This window comes from Peromyscus californicus, unplaced genomic scaffold, assembly GCF_007827085.1.
Source record: "Peromyscus californicus insignis strain IS unplaced genomic scaffold, ASM782708v3 Scaffold_11__1_contigs__length_118956290, whole genome shotgun sequence".
Classification (NCBI taxonomy): Eukaryota; Metazoa; Chordata; class Mammalia; order Rodentia; family Cricetidae; genus Peromyscus; species Peromyscus californicus.
The window spans coordinates 73,378,492-73,402,077 of record NW_026294402.1 but is presented as its reverse complement, the minus strand read 5'-3'; the positions used below and the strand labels follow the sequence as shown (position 1 = coordinate 73,402,077).

Here is a 23,586-nt window from a genome sequence, read left to right as displayed (position 1 = left end):
ACATACCACACAACTCACCCTTTGAAAGTATACAGTTAAAATTGGGTGTGTAGGGCTGGAGAGATGGCTCAGTGGTTAAGAGCACTGGTTGTTCTTCCAGAGGTCCTGAGTTCAATTCCCAGCAACCACATGGTGGTGGCTCACAACCATCTGTAATGAGATTTGGTGCCCTCTTCTGGCCTGCAGGTATTCATGCAGACAGAACACTGTATATATAATGAATAAATCTTTTAAATAAAATAAAATAAAATTAGGGGTGTAACTGAGGGTGGAATGTTTGTCTAGTATGTGGAAGGCTCTGGTCCAAGCTCAGCCCCACACACAGTGAGACTCCAGTGGCTTTTATTATGGTCCCGGATTGCACAGCTATCAGGTTTCTAATTCCAGCATATCTCAGTGCGGCAGGCAGAAGCCTTACCTCCCCCAGCAGTCACTGGCTTCCCTTCCCCCAGCGCCGACAACCACTCGTCCTCCATGTCTGCAGATTTGCTATGGTGGACAGCTGGTGCAATGGGATCCTTTAGGAGAAGAGCCATTGTGGCTGACATTTTTCTCACAGGATCTTAATGTCACAGCCTGTCCCCTTCTGTCATACCATTTTTGTTTATACACTTATCCCTTGATGGGCATACTCAGGTTTTTCTAGTGTGAGGCAGTTGTTAATAATGCTTGTGTGGCCGGGCGGTGGTGGCGCACGCCTTTAATCCCAGCACTTGGGAGGCAGAGCCAGGTGGATCTCTGTGAGTTCGAGGCCAGCCTGGGCTACCAAGTGAGTTCCAGGAAAAGGCGCAAAGCTACACAGAGAAACCCTGTCTCGAAAAACCAAAAAAAAAAAAAAAAAAAAAAAAAAAAAAAAAAAAAAAATAATGCTTGTGTGAGGAGCTGGGAGATGATTACATGGGTAAAGATACTTGCTGTAATGCCTGACCACCTGAGTCCCATCCCAGGCTCCACGAGAGGAGTGATTCTCATAAACTGTTCTCTGTTCTCAACACTTCACCTGGTATGTGCTTCAGCATGCAAGCGCGCGCATGCACGCACACAATGCAATTTAGAAGTTTTGGTTTTTTTTTAATCAGCCCTCATGAGCAGACATTCTGTATTCCCATGTGTTTTTTTGTTTGTTTGTTTGTTTTTCTTGATTATGGTGATTCCATTTTTTGCTTTAATAAAACAGATTTACTGGGGGAAAAAACTAACAACTATGAACACGGAGCAAAATGTTAACATCATTCATGAACGGTGAAGGAAGGATTAGGTTTTTTTCTCTGTGGTATTTTTATTTCATCTTGTTGAGACAGGGTCTCATACCTCTAAGGCTGGCCTTCAGTCCCTGACCTTCCTGCTTCTACCTCACAAATGCTGGGACTACAGGCGTGTGCCACCAGGCCTGGATCCTTTCTTTAGTTAAAATGTTTGAGAATTTAAAAAAAAAAAAAAAATCAGGAAGAAATAGAAAAACAACAACTCAGGGTCAACCCAGAACTGCCTGATGGCTGAGAAGGCCACAGCAGGTCTCTCTGGCACTGGGTTTTGAGTGCCCACACCCGCTTGGCTGGGCTGTAAAGTGGCACTGTGGGGACAAAGTGGCTCTTGTTGATATTCACAGCAGCCACGGGGGCTTGCCAAATGGCCCACATTTACTTTCCCTGGAGGATGTCCCTCTGTTCTGCCTCTTCCTCCACTTCCTTAACCCCGTATAATGCCCTATTTCTTATTTTATTTATTCATTTACTTATTTACTTATTTATTAGGTTTTTAAAATAACCACGTTTTTCTGTTTTGAGACAGAGTCTCATGTAATGGCCTAACACTCAGCAGAGACTATGTAATCATGGCTGGCCTTGAACTCCTGATCCTTCTGGGTTCATCTCACAAGTGCTGGGATTACAAGCATGCTCCACCCTGCCCAGCTAACAACACTATTTAGATATTTACTTATTTATTTTAAACCTGTGTGAAGGTGAGAGAACAACTTGTTGAAATCGGTTCCCGCCTTCTCATGGGGCTGATCGCAGGTGTCAGGATTTACGCATGCGCCTTTACCCGTGGAGCCAGGAGCCATCTCGCCTGCCCAAAGAAGGAATGTTGTGGTTTTTTTTTTTTTTTTTAGGAACGTATTTTTAAAGCTCACACAAGCTCCTCTCTTCTTGAGCTGGGGTTCCACTGCCTCACTCACCGCGTGGGTCCTTTGGTCCCAGACTCCACAGAAACGCAGATTTGCACCCGTGCAACGGGCGCTTCCCCTGGGAGAGGAGCAAACGGTTACAGCTCTCGGGAAGCACGAGTTTGACTCACGCCTTAGCGGACTCCGGAAACCCGATTAGCAAAGCCTAGATTTCTTTGTCTAGGGAAAGGAGATGACTCACAGCAACCACGTGCAAAGAAAGGCATTTAAAAGGGCTCAGCGGCGCAGCTTAGTGGAAAGTCACTGCGGCCCGGGAGTCCGGGAGCCACCTGCCCGCGCTCCCGCCTCCGGCCGCTGGGGGCAGCAGCGGCACAGGGCAAAAGCGACTTTTCTTGATCCTTGCTTTTCCATATGATTCTAAAAGGCAAGATGAGTCTGAACAGCAATTCTGTCCAAGTGTGGTGACCTACGTCTTTAATCCCATCACTAGCAAGGCAGAGGCAGGAGGATCTCTGAATTCCTGGCCAGACTGGTCTACATAGCAAATTCTAGCCAGGGCCCACATAGTCCGTCTCCAAACAATATTGCCTTTAATCCCAGCACTAAAGGGTCAGACCTTCAAAGGCACCCTAAGCTACACAGTGAGTTTGAGACCAACCAAAACTGTAGGGCCCAGGCTAAGAGCCTGGTATGGTAGCATATGCTTATAATACCAGCACGAAAAAGGGTGAATTAGGAAGACTGCAAGTTTGTGGCTAGCCTGGACTACAAAAAGAAGATGCTTCTCTCTCAAAATGGAACAAATCAAGAACCTCATCTCTGAAACCTCTGACCCCATTCCAGGCGTGAACTTCCCGCTATAGCTGAAGGCCAGCATGGATCTCAGTACACAATTTGTCTTTCTGCCAGGAACAGGGACTTCGGAAAGCAGTTGGCTGAGATCCTGAAGTTAGAAGGAGGTTCCTAAAAAATACCGACAGTTGTTTAATACAGAATTGGTTGTCTTTGGGATTTCTCCTGCAGAACTCTCAAGGAATAGGGAAGCTGCGGCCAACATTGAGAAAGTCAATAGAGGCCAAGCTTGGTAGAGCATTCCCGTAATCCTAGCACCTGTGAGGCAGAGAAGGGAGGCTTGCCAGTTCAAGGTCAGCTTGGACTACACAGTCCTAGGCCAGCCTGGCTGTATATTGAAACCCTGTCTCAAAAAAGAATGTATTTAAAGAGCAGGTGGAAATGCCTGTAGCATGCATTGGATGCCAGCTTTTCTGGTGGCAGGGCGTCTGCCAGTGTGTAGCATGGAAAGAGGCCCCGGGCTGTGACAAGCTGACTCTGAATTTCTCAACAAGTCCCACCGATATCCACAGGGTTCCTGTTCTCTTCCCAGCACTGCTTGGATCCCAGGTAATTTGAGCCCAGGCGTCCCAGGTCACTGAAAACACATATTCTGCTAAGGGAAAAAAAAAAAGGTTATTTTATTTTATTTATTTATTTTATTATTATTATTATTATTATTATTATTATTATTATTATTTGTTTTTGTTTTTCGAGACAGGGTTTCTCTGTGTAGCTTTGGTGCCTGTCCTGGATCTCGCTCTGTAGACCAGGCTGGCCTCGAACTCACAGAGATCCGCCTGGCTCTGCCTCCCGAGTGCTGGGATTAAAGGCTGCGCCACCACCGCCCGGTTTCAGGCGAACTCTTGATGGCCAGTGCCCCCTGCTCCTAGTGTCATGGCCACCTGGGTCCCTGTCCACAACAGCTCGTTGCCAAGCACCCAAGCAAGCTTTGGATGCCTTCTAAATAAAAAGTTGCTTGGAGGGGTTGGAGGGGACGGGGCACCACGATGACGACCCAGGAGGAGAGGAAGGAAGGGAAACTGTAGTCGTTATGTAAAATAAATGGGAAAAAAAATGTTAATTAATTAAAATTTAAAAAACAAATAAAATGTGATATTTCAGGGGGGAAAACGTTGCTTGTGTGTTCTGGTCCGTACAGATACTAAAACCCACAGCACACCATCAGTTCCCAATACCCTGGTATACATCAAGCTCATTGCCTTTCCCCTTTTTCTGGAGATGACATGTTTAACAACTAAACCCAGATTTTATTTTTTTATTTTTTTATTTATTTTACGTGTGTGGTGGTTTGAATGAGAAGAGCATCGGGTTTTCTGCTCTACCACTCTTTACCCTAGTTCCTTGATACAGGCTTGTACGGGCTAGTTTTATGTCCACACAAGCTACAGTCGTCTGAGAAGAGGGAACTTAACTGAGAAAACGCCTCCTGAAGATCCAGCTGCAGGGAAGCCTGCAGCGCATTTTCTTAACTAGTGATCTATGCGAGAGATTCTGTTGTGGGTGGGGACACCCCTGGGCTGGTGGTCCTGGGTTCTTTTTTTTTTTTTAATTGTCATTTGTTGTTTGGGGACAAGTTTTCTCTGTGTAGCTGTCATGGAACTCACTCTGTAGACCAAGCTAGCTGGCCTTGAACTCCAAAGATCAGCCTGCCTCTGCCTCGTTAGTGCTGGTATCAAAGTCCTGTGCCACCACCACCACCCGGCACCCTGTCTTTCTTTTGACCTAGAAGTTGTGATTTTTCTGCCTCCTTCTCTCAAGTACTGGGATTACAAATCTGTGTCACCATGCCTGACAATATAATTGACTTTATTTTATTTACTTTTTTTTTTTTTGGTTTTTCGAGACAGGGTTTCTCTGCGTAGCTTTGCACCTTTCCTGGAACTCACTCTGTAGACCAGGCTGGCCTCGAACTCACAGAGATCCGCCTGGCTCTGCCTCCCGAGTGCTGGGATTAAAGGCCTGCGCCACCACCGCCCGGCTTTATTTACTTTTTTAAAGATTTATTTATTTATTATGTATACAGTGTTCTGTCTGCAGGTATCCCTGCAGGCCAGAAGAGGACACCAGATTTTTATTACAGGTGGTTGTGAGCCACCATGTGGTTGCTGGGAATTGAACTCAGGACCTTTGGAAGAACAAGCAGTGCTCTTAACCTCTGAGCCATCTCTCCAGCCCATAATTGTCTTTATACACATGGTTATTAATTCAGATGGTGTTTGGGAAAGGTAGATATGTTTTCATGTAAATTCCTAGCTGCCTAGATGTGTATGGTTAACAATAACAGGTCATTTTTTTTTTTTCAAAAACAATTTTTTTTTTTGGGAGACAAGTTCTCATCATGTAACCCTGGCTGACCTGAAACTCACTATGTCAGCAGGCTGAGCTCGAATTTACAGAAATCAGCCTTCCTCTGCCTCCTGAGTGCTGGGATTGTTGAAGGTGTATACCATCACGCCCAACATCTCAGCACGTGCTTTAGAGCACACACTCTGTGCAGATAGGATGTGTTTAAGAACTTTACATACATAACTCATTAAATCTTCGTAATAACTCCATGAAGCAGGTATTATTGTCATATTCATTATTCTCATTTCACACAGGGAAACTTGAAACTGTACAGACATCACAGGTAGGACTAGAAGCCAGTGTACTACCAAAAATTACATTGTGCTTGCCCAACCTCTGAATGCTCCCTAAGGAAGTTTGAACTCACTCGATTAGGATCCTTAGTTTAGGTCATAAAAGGTGTTTACTGTAGCTCGTGACTCTAATAAATGTTCCCAAGAGCCATTCCAGAATAGGACTACCACTAGGGCTCACATCACTGCTGTAAGAACGTTAGCTAGGTTGGGTGACTTTTTCTGGTGCCCAGATAGGGCAACAAAGAGACCATAGGAACACTAGCTTCATTCTCTCCTGCAACCTTAGCTAAACTAAAACTCAGTTTAAACTGAGTGGGGCTGCATGCTCCTGCAGTCCTACCAGGGAGGGAGAAGAGGGTCAGTGATTCAAGGACAGCTTCAGCTAGAAACTAGCTTGAGGCCAGTCTGTGCTCCAAGAGAGCCTATCTAAAAACAAAACAAAGTAAGGTATTTATTTATTTAAAGACAAAGAAAGAAAGAAAAAAAAAAAAACCACTGGGCAGTGGTGGCACTGGGAGGCAGAAGCAGGTGGATCTCTGTGAGTTCAAGGCCAGCCTGGTCTACAGAGTGAGTTCCAGGACAGGCTCCAAAGCTACACAGAGAAGCCCTGTCTTGAAAAGACAAACAAAAAGACAAAAAAACCTCCAGTTTCTATTGACTAGAATTCTCCTGAGCCACCCCTTTTTCATTTATTATTAATTTTCCCCCAGAGATAGGGTCTCACTTTGTAGCCCTGGATGTCCTGGAACTCACTCTGTAGACCAGGCTAGCCTCAAACTCAGAAATCCATCTGCCTGCCTCTGCCTCCCAAGCACTGTGATTAAAGGCATGCGCCACTACACCCAGCTAGCTTTGTTTTTTTTTGAAATATGCTCTTATGTAGCCCAGGCCACTATATTCAAACCTGCTATATAGCTGACACTGACCTTGAATTGGTCCCCCTGCCTCCACCTCCCAAGTTTCCCGGATGCCAGGTGCTACCACCGTGACTGGCTTGCCCAACTTCTTTTGAGGAAACCTCATCTGTCATCATCAAGGCTCAGCTCATACCGGCCTTTCATTCCTCGGGAGGCAGAACCTCTTCGGCATCTGCAATCCTGCAGCCTTTATCTGCACCACTGGCAGGCCCGCAAGCTTTATCTCCCCCACCCAGTAGGCAATTGCTTTCACACCCACCACCTAGCCCAGCCCATCTCCACGCAAATGCGCACACATGCATAGCCCCACACAGTTTACCTCCCACTCATTGTCTCTGATAAGTAGCTATTAATAAGTATGATGAACTAATTTTCTTTCTTTCTTTTTTTTTTTTTTTTTTTTTTTATCTATGAAGACCAGGCTAGTCTCAGACTCACGACGATCTGCCTGCCTCTTCCTCCCAAGTGCTGGGATTAAAGGCGTGCGCCACCACCGCCTGGCTTGATTATTTTTAAAGCAGAAAACTTATTTCTTTTTCTAATGATAATAATAATAACCCATGATTTGGTTCAGGAGTCTGTGTTTCTCAAGTTCTGGAAATAGAGGCTGTTTTATCTGAGCCAGAGTTCTCAAAAAGAAACAGAAAGCAGTCACACATCACCGCCTGACTAAGTTTTTCAATAAGCATAGTAGGAAAGTAAAATCAAACAGGCAAAATAAATTTTTCCCTTATTTAGTTGTAGGTGTGTGTGTGTGTGTGTGTGTGTGTGTGTGTGTGTGTGTGTGTGACAGGGTGCACATATACAAACACAGTTATACATATGTAAATAAAATTAAACAAATGCTATTAAAAAAAAAAAAAAGCTTCTCGGGTGGTGTCACACACCCTTAATCCCAGCACTCCAACATAGAGGAGGCAGATCTCTGTGAGCTTAAGACTAGTCTGGTATACAAAGTGAGTTCCAGGACAGGCAGGGCTATACAGAGAAACCTTGTCTCGAAAAACAAAACCAAACAAAACAAATTTAAAGCATAATACAGTAACCTCAGCATTTAAGTGGTAGAGGCAGGAAGATCAGCAGTTTAAGTTCATTCCCAGACACAAAATCAAGTTTGGGCCAATGTAGACTACATGAAACCCGGTCTCCAAAAAACAAACAACAACAACAAAACCCACATACACACATAAAGGAACAGCAACTTAATTATTCAACATTTTGTCAACATAAAAATCATTTTTAAAGACAGACATGGTGATACAGGCTTTTACTCCTTGCACCTGGGAAGGATTTTCTTCAGCAGGGGAAATCACAAGTCCATGGTCTGTCAGGGTTAGGAGGCATGCAAGCCCAGTCAGACAACCCTGTTTCAAAATAAAAAGTAAAATAGCAATGACGATAATGATGAGGAGGAAGAGGCCACGGATGAGGCCACTGCTGGGGAGCTGAGGATGCTGCTAAGGATGCTGAGGTTGCTGAAGATTCTGAGGCTGCATCTCAGTGGTAGAGTACTAGAACACTTGTTTAGTGTTCTTAGTCCCCAATACCACCAAAACCAAAACACACAGAGAGTTAAATTTCTGAGATTTAGTACTACATTTTTGCAAAGCAAACAATTCAGACCCGTCGCCGCCATTCAAGTGCTCTACCGACACACAGAGCTAGTATATCCATTTTGGTCAGGGCAGATCTGAACCGATCAGCACCCTCTTCAAAACACAGCAGACCAAAATATGCTCAGTACAGGCCCAGGAGTGATAGCCTGGGGACCTACATTGTGCCAGCCAGACTGAAGCAAATGATTTCCTGACTAGTTGCGAGACATTTCTGTGGCTTGTAGTGACCAAAGAAGCCTGGGATTCTGATCAGTAGGACTCTAGTAGGAATTGTCCTGCAACCATGAACTGTCAGGTCCAGGGTCAGGAGGATGCCAGCATGGGAGGCTGAAGGAATAGGCAGACCAAAACAAAACAAAACAAAACAAAACAAAACAACCCACATCCTTAATAAGATCAATGATTATACCTGGGAGGTAGAGGCAGGAGGATCACCATAAGCTTAAAGTCAGCCTGCTCTACATAGTGACAGGTCTACATCTTGTTTCTAATAGTAATAGTTCCTTTTATTTAAGCCGGACTGAGACAGAGCATCCAAGAGCACTCGACGACGGTCAGGTTCTCCAAGTTTCTCTACCATGGTGCCTCACAAGGAAGATATTTAGTTAATTCTTGGATCCCTTTTAGAGTCTTTCTTTGGCACAGTGGTGGTAACTGCCAATAAATCTGAGGTAAAGACCTCTCACCCCCACCCACCCAAGTGAGTCTGCACAACAGCAAATGTCATTTTAAGAGCATGGGAGGATGGGAAGTCCCTCTCAGATAAGCTAGGCTCTGCTTGTACAGTCCGCCAGGTTGGTCATTTGTCACAGCCTTTTAACACCTCTCCTGGATCCAGTAGACGGTGGGGCTGTCCAGAAAGTCATTCCAATGTGCTATGGCAACCTTCTCTGGCAGGCACTGAAAATAGGATCAGCAGGTCCTAGGCCAACCGACGGTGTGAGGAATATGGAGAAAAGGTCAGAAAGATTGACAAGAGTGTTAACAACTACGAGGCCTTAGACTGCAAGGAAGGGCACCTGCAGAGAGAGAACTGAGAGAAAATCGCTCATATATTCAATTCATTACACAGTATTGATTAGCATCATGTGGATGAACTTTCTCTGAGGCCAACAGCTAATAGTTCACTCACAGTGCACAGGTACGGTAACCCCCAAATAGAAGACAGAGCAATCAGGAAAGAAGACACTTCCAGGTGTGTCTTGGGGAACACACACCATGCACCATTTGGCGGAAAGTAGTATGGAAAGAAGAATGTGGCTTTGTGGGCAGAAAGCTGGTCTCAGTGCCAGGACAGTGTGGGAAAGCCACAGACCCCCAGGGGATATTTTCTCCTCCCTAATGTGCATTGTTATCGCTCACAGCCCTTGGAATGTCTACTTTACAGTAAAAGATTCTTTGTGAGTTATTGTGCGCTGTAAATGTTGATTACATTACGACTCCTTTATAAGAAAAAAAAAATGAGCCGGGCAGTGGTGGCGCACACCTTTAATCCCAGCACTCAGGAGGCAGAGGCAGGTGGATCCCTGTGAGTTTGAAGCCAGCCTGGGCTACAGAGTGAGTTCCAGGAAAGGCTCCAAAGCTGCACGGAGAAATCCTGTCTCAAAAAAAGAAGAAGAAGAAGGGAGGGAGGGAGGGAGGGAGGGAGGGAGGGAGGGAGGGAGGGAGGAAGGAAAGAAAGAAAGAAAGAAAGAAAGAAAGAAAGAAAGAAAGAAAGAAAAAGAAAGAAAGAAAGAAAGAAAGAAAGAAAGAAAGAAAGAAATGAAAAGCTACCCCTGCTAGGTGCTCTTTTTCTCTTATATATATGTTTGTTTGAAATGGGGTCTTGCTATGTTACGTAAGCTAGCTAACTTCTAAGCTCTGGAAGTCCTCTGTTTCAGCTTCCTGAGTTTCTGGAATGACAGACAGACATTCGACACCACACCTAACCTATCTGGTAGGTGTTTACTATCCAGAAACTATTTCTGTTGTGTGACATTTCCTAGGGTGGTGTGAATAAATGTCTCTTTACCCCAGCTACGTCACCAATGACGGACTAAAGAATCTCAGCCAAGTACAGCTTGGTGAAGCAGCCTAATTATTTGAGGTTATTTGAGGAGCATGAATGAGAAGTTACTTACGGGAGCCTGAACAACTTGTGGACAGCTATACCACCATCACTAACACACCTCCACCACCACCTCTTCCTCCTCCTCCTCCTCCTCCTCTAGTCAAACAGCTTTCCTCCGAGAGAAGAGACGCTTCGTGCACCTCAGCGCTGCCTTGTGAGCCCTCCCCCACCTCTACGAGGGAATAGCAATATAGACTGTCTCATGAGGAAAATTACAACCGTTCTGGTTTCAAGATGGCAATGTCTGTGCCGGGCTGAGAAGAGAGTTCCACAACATTCCACCTCTTCCTCTGCCTTTACATTCTTTTAGTTCCCTCTGCCTCACTATTCCGTGAGCCTCTTTTGCGGGGCAGGAGTGGTGATTAGTTGTATTTTTTGCCATTTAGTGAGGAGCATTGGGTTGTTAGTCCATTGTAATAGTCACTTAGTCTCGGAACTTTGACTGGTTATGGGTCTCTGCAGTAGCCATATCTACTGCAAGATGTGACTTCTCTGACCAAGGCAAACAGCAGCAGCAATCAATGGTCATAAACAAATGCTTAAAAGGCAATCTGACAGGCACATCATAGCCTTCTAACAAAGCAACAGATTTCCCACTAGATCTATGACTTCCCTAGCTACAGAGTTTTTGTCTTTGCCTACAGTACCAAATATGGGTTCGTTTTTGTAGTGTGAACTTTAAATCCAATCAGAAAGTATTTGGTTGTACCCATAACCATCGTGCCATTATTGCACAGGCAGATACATCTTTGCAAGATTGTTGGTAATCCCAAATGCTGTCTGCTGGATGTGATGTCTCTTGCACTCATGAATTCACAGCATAAGACCAGTCAATATTCTGGCATGGAAGAGAGAGGGACTCCTGAAGCTCCACTCCTAGCTGAAGGGCTACTGGCAAGGTTGGTTGCTGGTAGGTTGGTCACACTCTGCTTGCTCTTTCCACACTCACATGCATGCAGGCAGTACTACTTGGTTTCAGTGAGTGATACAAAAAAAGAAGAGGACATGAAAGTCAGAGGAAGACATGTTGGGTGGCCCAGGAGGAGTGGAAGATGGAAATTGAGGTGGACATTGTTATGACTCATTACATGTATGAAATTGTCAAAGAATAAATAAAAAAAATATCCTATAAGCCAGTCAGCATTCTAGCTTGGAGAGAAAAGGAGCTCACTAGTCCATAACCTTAGCTGAGGAGTCATTAACAGTGGTTGGGTTCTGGGAAGGAGAGAGTCAGTTTTCCTTAGGAGTGTGGCCCCTAGTATGCTGACTGTGCCCCAGTGGGTGGCCTTCACCCATGAGTATATGGACAACATAAATTGGATTTGATAGGGTATATTTGCGAGGGAGGGCATGGTGAGGGGTAGAGGGTTGGGAGGGAATCTGGGAGGAGTTGGGGATATGATCAAAATAAATTGTATTTATGTATGAAATTTTCAATGAATTAATAAAAATATTAATATAATAACTTTTATGTAAAAATTCTAATAAAAAAACTTTCTTCTGCATATGTCATTTTTTACACATTCAGGATGTTTCCTGATTTTAAATTACTTGGGTGGGACCAAGACATGGCTCAGTGGGTACAGGTGCTTGCTGTCAAGCCTGATAGCATGGGCACACACATACACAATAAATAAATGAAACTTTTTAAAAATTTTATGTATTTATTTATTTAGATAGAGTCTCACGATGTAGCCCTGGCTGGCCTGGAACTCTCTGTGTAGACCAGATTGATCTGGAACTCACAGAGATCCACTTGCCTCTACATTTCAGTTCCCAGCACCCATGTCAGGTAGCCCACAATCACTTGTAACTCCAGCTACCTGGAATCTAACACCTCTGGCCTCCATGGGCACCTGTATTCATGGAGACACACATACCCACACTCAGAAACACACACATACACATAATTAAATAAAATGTTTAGAAAAACAGATAAACTGCCCTTCCTAACTCACGTTTTCACGGAATGCTTTGTCTGCAGTTCATGATAACCCTTACAAATTAAATTCATCCACTCAAACTAGAAATTCCAGTTATTGGTCACAGCTGATGAAATTTTCCTGCTTTATCATTTCAACCAATCTATCGCAAATGCTACACACGATCCAGGAGTGAAGCAGGTGTATCTTGCATCTTGCTGTGTGTGCATTGCTCTGTGTGCAGGCCTTGCTCACCTTTCCAGACCCATTGCTACCACACCCTGGAGGGCAGACGTACTGCACAAGCTGCTGGCTTTCTTGCCTCCTTGCCTTTACAGTGTTTCCTTGACCAAGATCAGAGTGTCCCCACTGATCTCCCAAGACGCAGACCCATTGTCAGCTTCTCAGAAACTCTTCTGGGCTCCGTCAACTGTGTATTTAGAACATACCTCTGTGTTCTCCTTCGCTGGAATTATCTGCTTGTATATCTTGCTTTAATTAGTACTCTGAAAGGCCAAGTGGTCTGACACAACAATCCACCAGTTTGCATTTAGTGTCAACTTGGTGACGTGACATTGAGCCCGTGTTTAGTTAGCAAAATAACAGAATATACAATTGAATGACAAACACGTATCACCCAACAAAGCTGTGGATTTTTTATTTTTATATTTATTTTTATTTTTTATTTTTTATTTATTTATTTATTTTTTGGTTTTTCGAGACAGGGTTTCTCTGTGTAGCTTTGCGCCTTTCCTGGAACTCACTTGGTAGCCCAGGCTGGCCTCTGCCTCCCGAGTGCTGGGATTAAAGGCGTGCGCCTCCACCGCCCGGCTATTTTTATTTTTTACTTCATTGTTTATTTTATTTATTTTCTTTTAGACTTTTTTTTCCGTGTTTTTTTTTGTTTGTTTGTTTGTTTGTTTTGAGACAGAATCTCATGTATTTCCCAACCTAGCTTTGAACCCCTGAGCCTCCCAAGTGCTGGGATTACCAGCATATACCACCATAGTTGGGATCATTATTTTCAAGGTTGGTGGTGGGAAAGAAAGAAAAAAAAGTTGAGTGAGCTCCGTGATTCCTGAGGCCCGGGGACAGTGAACATTTGATCCGGAAGTTCCTGCAGAGACTGCCAATCCTTGCGAGACAGATGCTGAGAAGAGGCTTCTACTGAAGCACATTGGCTGCCTATAACTCAAACTGGAGTTTATGTTGCTGGTCAACACAAACACCAGAGCAGAGGCAGGTACGCAGCCTTCAAGTCATGGTTGATTCAGATAGCCAGCAAGCCAAGAAGCAGCAATTTCACACACTGAGAAACAGGCCAACTTATATGTCATCTCCAGCCAGCAAGTTTGGGGGAGCATGATGGGGAGGGATAGGACAAAGGCAGGCAGCCAACCACTGGAGAACTCAGTCTTGCACCCAGAGGTCAGCTTTGTCCCTGAGAGTCACACAGTTGGTGCCACTCTCCTTATGATCTCCTGCATGTCCCTTCTGTTTTTTTGTTTTGTTTTGTTTTTCCTGGGTTTTAGAGACAGGGTTTCTCTGTGTAGTTCTGGTGCCTTTCCTGGATCTCGCTCTGTAGACCAGACTGGCCTCAAACTCACAAAGATCCACCTGGCTCTGCCGCCCAGCTGCATGTCCCCTTCTTTATCTCTCTCTTTTTGTCCCTCTGGACAGCTGGGTTTGGCCACATGTGAGGACGCCGAGCTTGATCAGTATCTGCTGGTTTCTGGCCTGCATTCCTTCTGACATCAGGTTAGGGATTAACTCAGAGCAAGCAAACCATAACAGTGTGTGTGTGCACATCCTTCCTACACCATGGAGTGCTAAAGTGCCCTATGTGTTCCCCTGACCCCTGTCATCCTCGCTTGTACCCCCGAGGCCACTAAAAGTCAGATGAAAGCATGACATGTCCACTTCATTTCTATCCTCATCTCTGCCTCTGGAACCACGTTGGGCTTTAGGGACAGCAGGACCTGGCACAGCACCTCTTGCTTTCACTCCAGATGAAGGCAATTGTCCGGAAGAGTGAGGTCACAGCCTGGAGCCTAAGTGGTCATCTCTTGAAAACCAGCTTGTGCCTCTGAGCAGCCAGAACTGCTTCAGATCAACTTGCAGGCCCAGAGCTCAGCCAATCACCCGAGAACACATCTAAACCTGGATGCTTTCGTTATACACACCACTTGCCTTTTGTTCTGATTTTTCTTTTGGTTACTCCTAAAGTTCATGTCAAAACCATGAAGACAAAGCTTGGGGTCACGAAACCCCTTCATCTGCTCAATGTGGCCACATGGAATAAGTCTCTTTTCTCTCCACCATCAAGTTGCCTCTTTAGTTGGTATATCAGGACAGATGACTGAAGCTGGCTTATTGGGGCTGCTAGAGTCTAAGCTTTCTCCCTGGAAACTGTTTACACCTGTAGAGTACTTGGCATGTTAATGATACATTATCTTAACGCTATATGAATTCATCTTCTACAAATCCATTTAACCATATCACAATCACTTCCTCATTAACTATTCATTCTGCGCGCGCGCGCAGCGCGCGCGCGCACACACACACACACACACACACACACACACACACACACTTCTACCCACTGAGCCATCTTTCTGGCTCCAGTTTTTCTTATTTTACCCAATGCCAAGGAATGAGTCCAGGGCCTCAGTCACACAAGGCAAGTTCTCTAACACTGAGCTACATCCCTGCTCTGGCCTTTTCTTTCTTTCTTTCTTTCTTTCTTTCTTTCTTTCTTTCTTTCTTTCTTTCTTTCTTTCTTTCTTTCTTTCTTTGTTTTTATCGAGACAGGGTTTCTTTGTGTAGCTTTGTGCCTTTCCTGAACTCGCTTTGGAGACCAGGCTGGCCTCGAACTCACAGAGATCCACCTGCCTCTGCCTCCCCTAAAAGCTGGGATTAGAGGCGTGCACACCACACCCTGTTTATTTTTGCTTTATGTGTAGATGTGAGTGTCTCCATGTATGTATGTGTTACTTGTATGCAGGTATCCTAGGAGGCCGGAAGAAGGCTGTAGATACCCTGGAACTGGAATTAAAAACTGTTGTGTTCCTCCTGATGTGAACCTGGGAACCAAACCTGAGTCCTCTGCAAGAGCTGCAAGCACTCCTTAGCTGCCGACCCATCTCTCCAGCCCCCTAATGTTACTTTCATTGTGACTAGGGATTGAACAGTTAGATGAATTAGCATTAGGATACCTCTTTTGTGTGAGTATAAATGAACAGTTAGATGAACTAGCATCTCTTTTGTGTGAGTACAAAAGCACAAGGAACATTGACATTTTCCAGTTTGGGGAAATGAGCAACAGTCTGCATTATCTCTGCATGTGTATGTATGTTCGTAGCCCAGGCTGAGCTCAAAATTCTGATCCTCCTGCCTCCACCTTCCAAGTGCTGGGACTACAGGCATGCTCAGGCTGTTACGACTTTCATCCTGATTTCCTGATTTTACAAGAATCAGATAAACAGTTTCTGTTCTGGTTGTGTAACCTGGAAGTGTATTATGAGTGACTCCATCCTGACTTTTAGTCTAGTCTGTGAAGTCACCTGGAGCAAAACAGCAGCTTCCTGTGGTATTTATCTAACAGAGTGCTCCTCTCCCTCACGCAGGGGATTCAAGAGGGACAAAGACCCAGAAGACAAGTGTGAGCCAGAAGAAGGTCAGGCTTAGTGGCTCACACCTGTAGTCCCAGCACTCAGAAGACAGAGGTGGGTGGATCTCGGTGAGTTCAAAACCAGCCCCGTCTAAATAGGGAGTTGCAGACCAGCCATGAATACACAGGAACACCTTGTCTAATAAAATAAAATAAAAACAAGCCTGAGCCAAGCCCAGTGGTACAGGCCTGTAATCTCATCTACTTGGGAAGCTGAAAGAAGGTCCCAATTCAAGGCCAACATGGAAAAGAATTAATGAGATCCTAGAAAGAATGAGGCCCCCGAGGAGCAAGGAGAAGGAGAGGGGGAAGGAACGAGGGAGGAGAACGGGTAGAAAAGGGGAAAAGGCAGGCTCACTCTAGCTTAACTCAACTTCCAACTTATTCCTCACAAATACCTACACAATTTCTTAGGTCAAACAGTCTAGACCTGCTGTCCTGCTGGAGTTCAAACCAGTCCCTCAAAGTCTCCCTACCATGCTCTCGGTTAGTGAGTGCCTACACAACTTCAAAGCCTGACTTGATGACTTCTGCATGACCCAGAATATTATGCCTGCCACTGTGAGCCAGGAAGCAAGGGCAAACACCTAACCAAATGCCCCTTCAAAATGTCCTTTCCTCTCTTTTCAGCTAAAATTGTATGATGCAAGCTGAGCATACCCAGAAGAGGTGACGTGTTCCTGTCTGACATTTTAACCTTCGAAACGTGTGATCTATGACTGTAGGCTAAGCATTCCCAAAAATGTCATCTTTTCTTCTTTGATTGGAATCTTCAACTGGGCATGCTCAGAAATGTCCCCAGGCTGGAGTACTCTCCTGAATAGGAAATCTCTGCACTTCCTCTGTTAGGAGAGGGCGTCGCTTTGGAAAGACTGCACTGTCTTTGCAGTAAATCTTTCCCCACTCGCTGACGTCTTGGTTGTGTTCCTTTCATTTTGGGACTCACTAAGATATGAACCTACTACATTCAGTTCCGGTACGCGCTTCAAAATAATTCAGGAAGCCGAGCGGTGGTGGCGCACGCCTTTAATCCCAGCACTCGGGAGGCAGAGGCAGGCGGATCTCTGTGAGTCTGAGGCCAGCCTGGTCTACTGAGTGAGTTCCAGGAAAGTTGCAAAGCTACACAGAGAAACCCTGTCTAAAACAGAGTGAGTTCCAGGAAAGACGCAAAGCTACACAGAGAAACCCTGTCTCGAAAAACCAAAACTTTTTTTTTTCTTGAAACAAGGTCTCATAGTATATGCAGCCAAGCAAGGCTGGTCTCAAATTCTTCCATAGGACCCGAGTTCAACTCCCAGCAACCAAATCAGATGACTCCCAATAACTTGTAATTGCAGCTCTAAGGGATCCTGTCTCTGGCCTCTGGAGACACTTGGACTCATGTACACACACCACTCCCTAACAAACATACACACATATACATAATTAAAATAAGTCCGATTTAAAAAAATAATATGCCTCTTGTGCTATTGTCTTTGGCTATTTAGACTGTTTAAACAATGGATCCCAAGAAAATGCAATTCTCAGCCAGGCATGGTGGGCCATCCCTTTAATCCCAGCACTGGAAGTACGGGCAGGAGGGTCTCCATGAGTTCAAGACCAGCCTAGTCTACATAGTGATTTCCAGGTCAGCCAAGAATACACAGAGAGACTTTGTCTCAAAAAAGTCAGAGAGAGAGAGAGAATGGAGTTCTCTAAGAATCTCTTGATGGCTGGGGACAAGAACTCCTTTTCCCCAAGGCTTTATAACTTGTCAGTCCACATTCTTTTCCATTTGTTTGCTTTTTTTTTTTTAGACAAGAGGTCACCCTGTAGTTCAGGCTGGGACTGAAATCCCAATCCTGTGGTTTCTGGAGTGCAAGGTGACAGGGTACACTGTCAGACCCAGGGTATAATGTTTTTCTAATGTCAGGTCCCACTCAAGTCTAGACAAATGAAAGTGAGGATCAAAAACAAAGATCTTACTCAAGTTAGCGAGTTACTCCAGGTCCCTAGTCAGAACTACAAACTGCTCCTTAGTTAACATTCTTGCTAATTATTCTTTTCCTTTCTGATAGCAATTTTTGAAGTTACACTGCTAATCACACATTAACAAAAGCCTAATTCTTTTTTCTCACACCTCCACATGGGCTCACAATTCTGCTTAGTCACTTTTCAACCTCATCTTCATCAGTGTTAAGCTGCTGCAGTCCAGGAACCATAATTTGCGCAAGATCGTCGGAGCCAGACATGGTGGTACCCCTCTGCAATCCTAGTAATTGGAGGCAGGGGCAGGATCACTACAAACCTGAGATCAACCTGGGCTGCAGAATCAGACCCACTTCTCCCTCTTTGCTCTCTCTCACACACAGGAAGAGAAGAAAGAACCCATTAAATAACTTTATTTTCTCTTTTGTTTGTTTGAGACAGGGTTTCATTATGAAACCCTGGCTCTCCTGGAACTCATCATGTAGATCAGGCTGGCTTCGACCTCACAGAGACCCACCTGTGTCTGCCTCCTGAGTGCTGGGATTGAAGGCATGTGCCACCACACCTGGCTTTTTTTTCCCCTTTCCCTCCCTCCCTCCCTCCCTCCCTCCCTCCTTTCCTCTCTCCCTCTCTTTTTTTTTGTGTGTGTGGTTTTTTGTTTTGTTTTGTTTTTTGAGATAGGGTTTCTCCGTATAGCCCTGGTTGTCCGGGAACTCGCTTTGTAGACCAGGCAGTCCTCGAACTCACAGAGCTCCTCCTGCCTCTGCCTCCTAAATGCTGGGATTAAAGGTGTGTGCCCCCACTGCTCGGCCTAAATATTTATCCTTATACTCCCCGATAAATATAGTTCTCACCCCCTTGTCAAAGCAACTTGTCTTTGCAATAAATGAAAACAATAATGGGCTCGGCGGTGGTGGCGCACGCCTTTAATCCCAGCACTCGGGAGGCAGAGGCAGGTGGATCTCTGTGAGTTCGAGGCCAGCCAACCTGGGCTACAGAGTGAGTTCCGTGAGTTCCAGGAAAGCCGCAAAGCTACACAGAGAAACCCTGTCTCGAAGAAAAAAAAAGAAAGAAAGAAAGAAAAGAAGGAAAACCATTATGGAAAACCACAACCTATCAAAATGCAGAGAAGAGATCACGTGGTTCCCAGTTCTAGTTGGTACTCTTCCACAACACAGCTCTTGTGCCTAGGGCTTAGGGATCATCGCAGAAGAGGGTGCAGAAAGATTGTTAAGAGCCAGAGGAACAGGAAGTTTGTTTTGAGTTGGTGTCTCCTAGAAATGCCAGGGAAGCTACACCCATAACGTCTCGTCCACATGGCGCCCAAAGGAGACCTGAGCAATGAGGACACAGTAAGCATGCTAGTGTGGAATGGGGAAAGCCTGTTGGACCTCAGCCCTAGACAAAGAACTGCAGGGCGCCTGGGGTGCTGAGGGTGGGAGAAATAGTCTTCCCCAGGGACTAGCACACTTAGAGGTCAATCCTGAGATCATAAAGAAAAAGAGGCGTGAATCTGAGAGACAGCAAGGGCGCGGCGTCCAGAGGATGGGTTGAAGGGAGGACAAGGAAGTGTGAAATGATGTGATTATATTGTAATCTCAAAAAATTATGATTAAAAATTGCAATACACTGAATTTGTATGATTGGGTGAATGAAGAAAAGGTTTAAAAGAGAAATAGCATCTTTAAAATATTGAATGGGGCCGGGTGGTGGCGCACGTCTTTAATCCCAGCACTTGGAAGGCAGAGATAGGGCAGATCTCTGAGTTGGCGGCCAGCCTGGCCTACAGGGCAAGTTCCAGGACAGGCAGGGCTACACAGAGAAACTGTCTTGCCTTCCCCCACCCCCCAAAAAAGAAGAAAGAAAGAAAAAAAACTGCTTTAACTGCTTTTCTAATTCTGGTGTATGCAGGGTGTGTATGTGTGTGTGTGTGTGTGTGTGTGTGTGTGTTGTGTGTGTGTGTGTGTGTGGTGTGTGTGTGTGTTTGTGTGTGCAAGTGCCAGAGGAAGGTGTTAGGTGTCTTCCTCTACCACTCTCCAACTTCGTCCTTTGAGGCAGATCTCTCCCTGAACCTGGAGAGAATGTGTTTTTCTTTCCTTTTCTTTCTTTCATTAAAATTCAAGTCGGTTGCTGGCTTGGAGGACGGTGATAATGCAGGAACACTGTATGAAAAACAAGAAGCCATGCTGACTTCGTTAAGTAGTGAATTTCCACAGGGCAGCTAGCCGGCTAACTCGGCTAACTCTCGTTCCAGGGCATCCAACACCCTCTTCTGGCCTCTGAGCGCAGCAGACACCCAAACGGTACAGAAACACACATGCAGGCAAAATATCCATACATAAAAATAAAGACATTTTTGGGAAAAAAAAAAAAAGAATAACTAGGGAAACATAATATACTTCCTAATTCAGGGATTTATAGCAATGGCTATAGAAGGACCATGCTTACTTAAATTTATCCCAGAAAACATAATATATTTTGCAGGTCTAAAACTATAAAGAAAAAAAAATGTTTAAATTGAAACTTAAAATGCTTCATCTGACAGCTCTAGGGGCCTGGGCCTGTCACCACGGCTACTCAGAAGGTTCAAGGGTCCCAAATACTGGGCTAGCTTGGGCTACCGAGTAAGATCAGGGCCAATCTGGGTAACTTAGTAAGATCCTGTCTCAAAATGAAAGAAGGCTGAAATCATGGGTGAGAAGCCATCAAAGGCAGCGTCCGCTGAGCTCACCTACCCCACTAAACCCAGTTCCATGCATGCTGTGAAGAAGTGAGAGGTCATCATTTTTACAGCTGGATAGGTCTTGTGTATGTGGATCGCATTTCCATCTCAGCAGGACTTAGTAGCTCATGCCTGGAATTCCAGAGCTCAGGAGGTGGAGGCAGAAACGGTATAGCTTTGAGAATTCCATGAGACCCTGTTTCAAAAACAAACAAATTAAAACCCAACAACAGGGCAGGTGTAGTGGCAGACACCTTTAATCCTGATCGTCCGATGTACAGACAGGTAGATAGATCTCTGAGTTTGAGGCCAGCCTGGCCTACAGGACAGGATGGCCAGGGAATAAAGGGGACATCCTGTGAGTTTCAGGACAGCCAGGGCTATAGAGAGAGATCCTGTCTCAAAAAAAATAAAAATAAAAAAATTTTTAAAAAAAGAAGGAAAAAGAAAAAGCAAGAGGGACTAGAGAGATGGCTCAGCAGTTAAGAGAACTGGCTGCTCTTCAGAGGTCCCAAGTTTGATTCCCAGCACCCACATGATGGTTCACACTGTCTCTAACTCCAATCCCAGAGGATTTGATGTCTTCTGACCTCCATGAGTACCTGCAGACAAATTTTCCATATGCACGAAATAAAAGAATTTGAAAGAAAAAAAGAAGGAAAGAGAGAAAGAGTGAATTCTCTATGTAGCCCAAGATGGCCTTGAATTCTCTTGTAGCCAAGGATAGCCTTGATTTCCTGGTCCTCCTGTCTCCACTCTTGAGTGCTGAGATTACAAGCATGTACTACCAGGTTTATTTGTTGTGTGATATTTTGTTTGTGTTCTGACAAATAAAGCTTGCCTGGAGATTTCTCCAGTCTCCTATTTATTTACTTTTGTAGAACTGGGAATTGAACTCAGGACTTTCTACTTGCTAGGCAAGTGCTATACCGCTAATCTACATCCTCAATCTTCTTTAACTTTTATTTTTTATTTGTATTTCTTTATTTAATATTTATTTCGAGGTTTCTGAAACAGGGTCACACTCTGTAGTCCAAGCTGGCCTCAAACTTGTGGTCTTTCCAATTAGCATCCCAAGTAACTAGAATTACAAATATGAGCCACTAGCCATGAAACAGACTCCAGTTAGTAACTGGAAAACTACAGTTGCTACTACTTGGGAAATCATAATGTCCACCTGACATGGAAAATTTCAGTTTATCCAACGGTGCATGAATACCTTGTAGCTACAGGATCCATTTTAGGCTTTTCTGTGTGGGGACGCTTCGTGGGCAGCAACCCTATTGCTGTTACCGGAAAGGTTGGGGAATGAGTAAGCACAGAGCCCACCCTGAAGGTCCTAAGGACTTGGCTTTCTTCCCTTCTCCTCCCTTCCCCTCCCCTCCTCTTGTTTACTTTTTGATAACATGGTCTCTTGTAGTTCAGTCTGGTCTTGAACTTCCAGGTAGCCAAGGATGGCCTTGGACTTCTGTGGGAGGCCTGCCCCACTTTTTCCCCAGGGTACTCTTGAGTAGGGAGAAGTGAGAAATGTTTAGATAGACATAGGGGAGAGACAGACAGAAACATAGGATAGCCTCAGGAGGGCCTGGATCAAAACCTACCAGCCCCTTCTGCCTCATCTAAAGGGCTATTTATGGAAATGCCAAGGGGTGGAGCAAAAGACCTCCCCCCAGCACAACCAAGTGCAGACCCTTCCAAAAACCTAGTAATCACACACGTGGTCATTCTATCCCTTATGCGGCCCTGCTCGGTAAAGCAAACTCAGATCTCACTAGGAAACATCTGTTGGCTTCCACAGACTTCTGAGCCTCCTTCCTCTATTTCCCAAGTGCTTGGATTACCGACATACTATCACACTTGGTTGAGAATTTCATTTTCTTTACAAGTTGCTTCCGTGAGAGCACTCAGGTTTCTGTTCCTGTATATTACAGTTTTTGAAGTTCAGTCTCCAATGTCTAAGCTCCTGATTGTCCTGTGTCCCATCATGTGCCTTACTATAAAGACTAACAACATCAAGCGGGTGTTGGGGTTGGAGAGATGGCTCATCACGGAAGAATGCTTGCTGTGTAAACATAAGGAGTGGAGTTCAAATCCCTAGGACCTAAGCACACACACAAATTAAAACTGAAGTCAGGCATGGCGTATAGCACTGGAGAAGCTGAGGCAGGAGGATTACTCCAGCACCAACATATGGCCTCATTGGAAGCTCAAGGATATCTTCAGCTACATAGTAAGTTTGAGGACAGCTTGGGCTGCATGAAACCCCATCTCAAAAAATTAAAATTAATGAAAGAAAGAAAAGAAAAGGGGGTGGGGTTGGGGATTTAGCTCAGTGGTAGAGCTTCCTGGGTTCGGTCCTCAGCTCAATAATAATAATAATAATAATAATAATAATAATAATAATAATAAAGGCATGTACCACAATGCAAAAAAAAAAAAAAAGAAAGAAAGGAAAAAAAAGAAAGAAAAAAAAAAGAAAGATAGACATGGGGGAGGGAAAAGAATATCTACCAATCGGAGTGCAAACAGATTGGTAGGAATGTGTGGCAAACTTTGCATTGTTTCAAACCTGCTTTTCTCAGTTCCTTCCTAGAAACAGAGAACTGATGCGGGCAGGAGTGGATCATGCCAAACATGGTGATATACACCCGTAATCTCCATACTCAGGAGGCAGAGCAGGAGGACCATGGTTCAGGGTAACCTGGACTACTTAGTTGGACCCTGTTGAAAAAAAAAAAAAAAAAAAAAAAAAACAACCAAACAGAAAGAGAAATCGATTCAGGGAAGAGTTTGTTTCTGCTATGTTCTGCCTCTGGACTTGTGGATTTTGCTAACTGACCTCCCGACCCATGCTTGCAGATGCCCAGAGTGATGGCTGGCTTCAGGAGGAGCCTGGCTCCTTGATTACCATAAAAAATCGAGACAGGCCTGGTGGCGCCTGCCTGAGTCCACACCCCTGCCTGAGCTTCAACCAAGACATCTTCCAACCCCTCCCCCACTGCAGCAGTCCCTCCATCCCCAGGAGCAGAACAGAGC

General features: G+C 44.8%; 1 long non-coding RNA gene across 1 annotated transcript; it reads right to left on the bottom strand.

Moving 5' to 3' along the window:
* Positions 1–1,718: 1,718 nt before the first annotated feature.
* On the bottom strand, positions 1,719–3,519 carry LOC128104511 (uncharacterized). The gene is made up of 2 exons (XR_008216035.1): positions 2,180–3,519; positions 1,719–2,070 (listed from the first exon to the last, which is right to left on the bottom strand). It is a non-coding gene; the product is annotated as an uncharacterized LOC128104511 (long non-coding RNA).
* Positions 3,520–23,586: the final 20,067 nt, after the last annotated feature.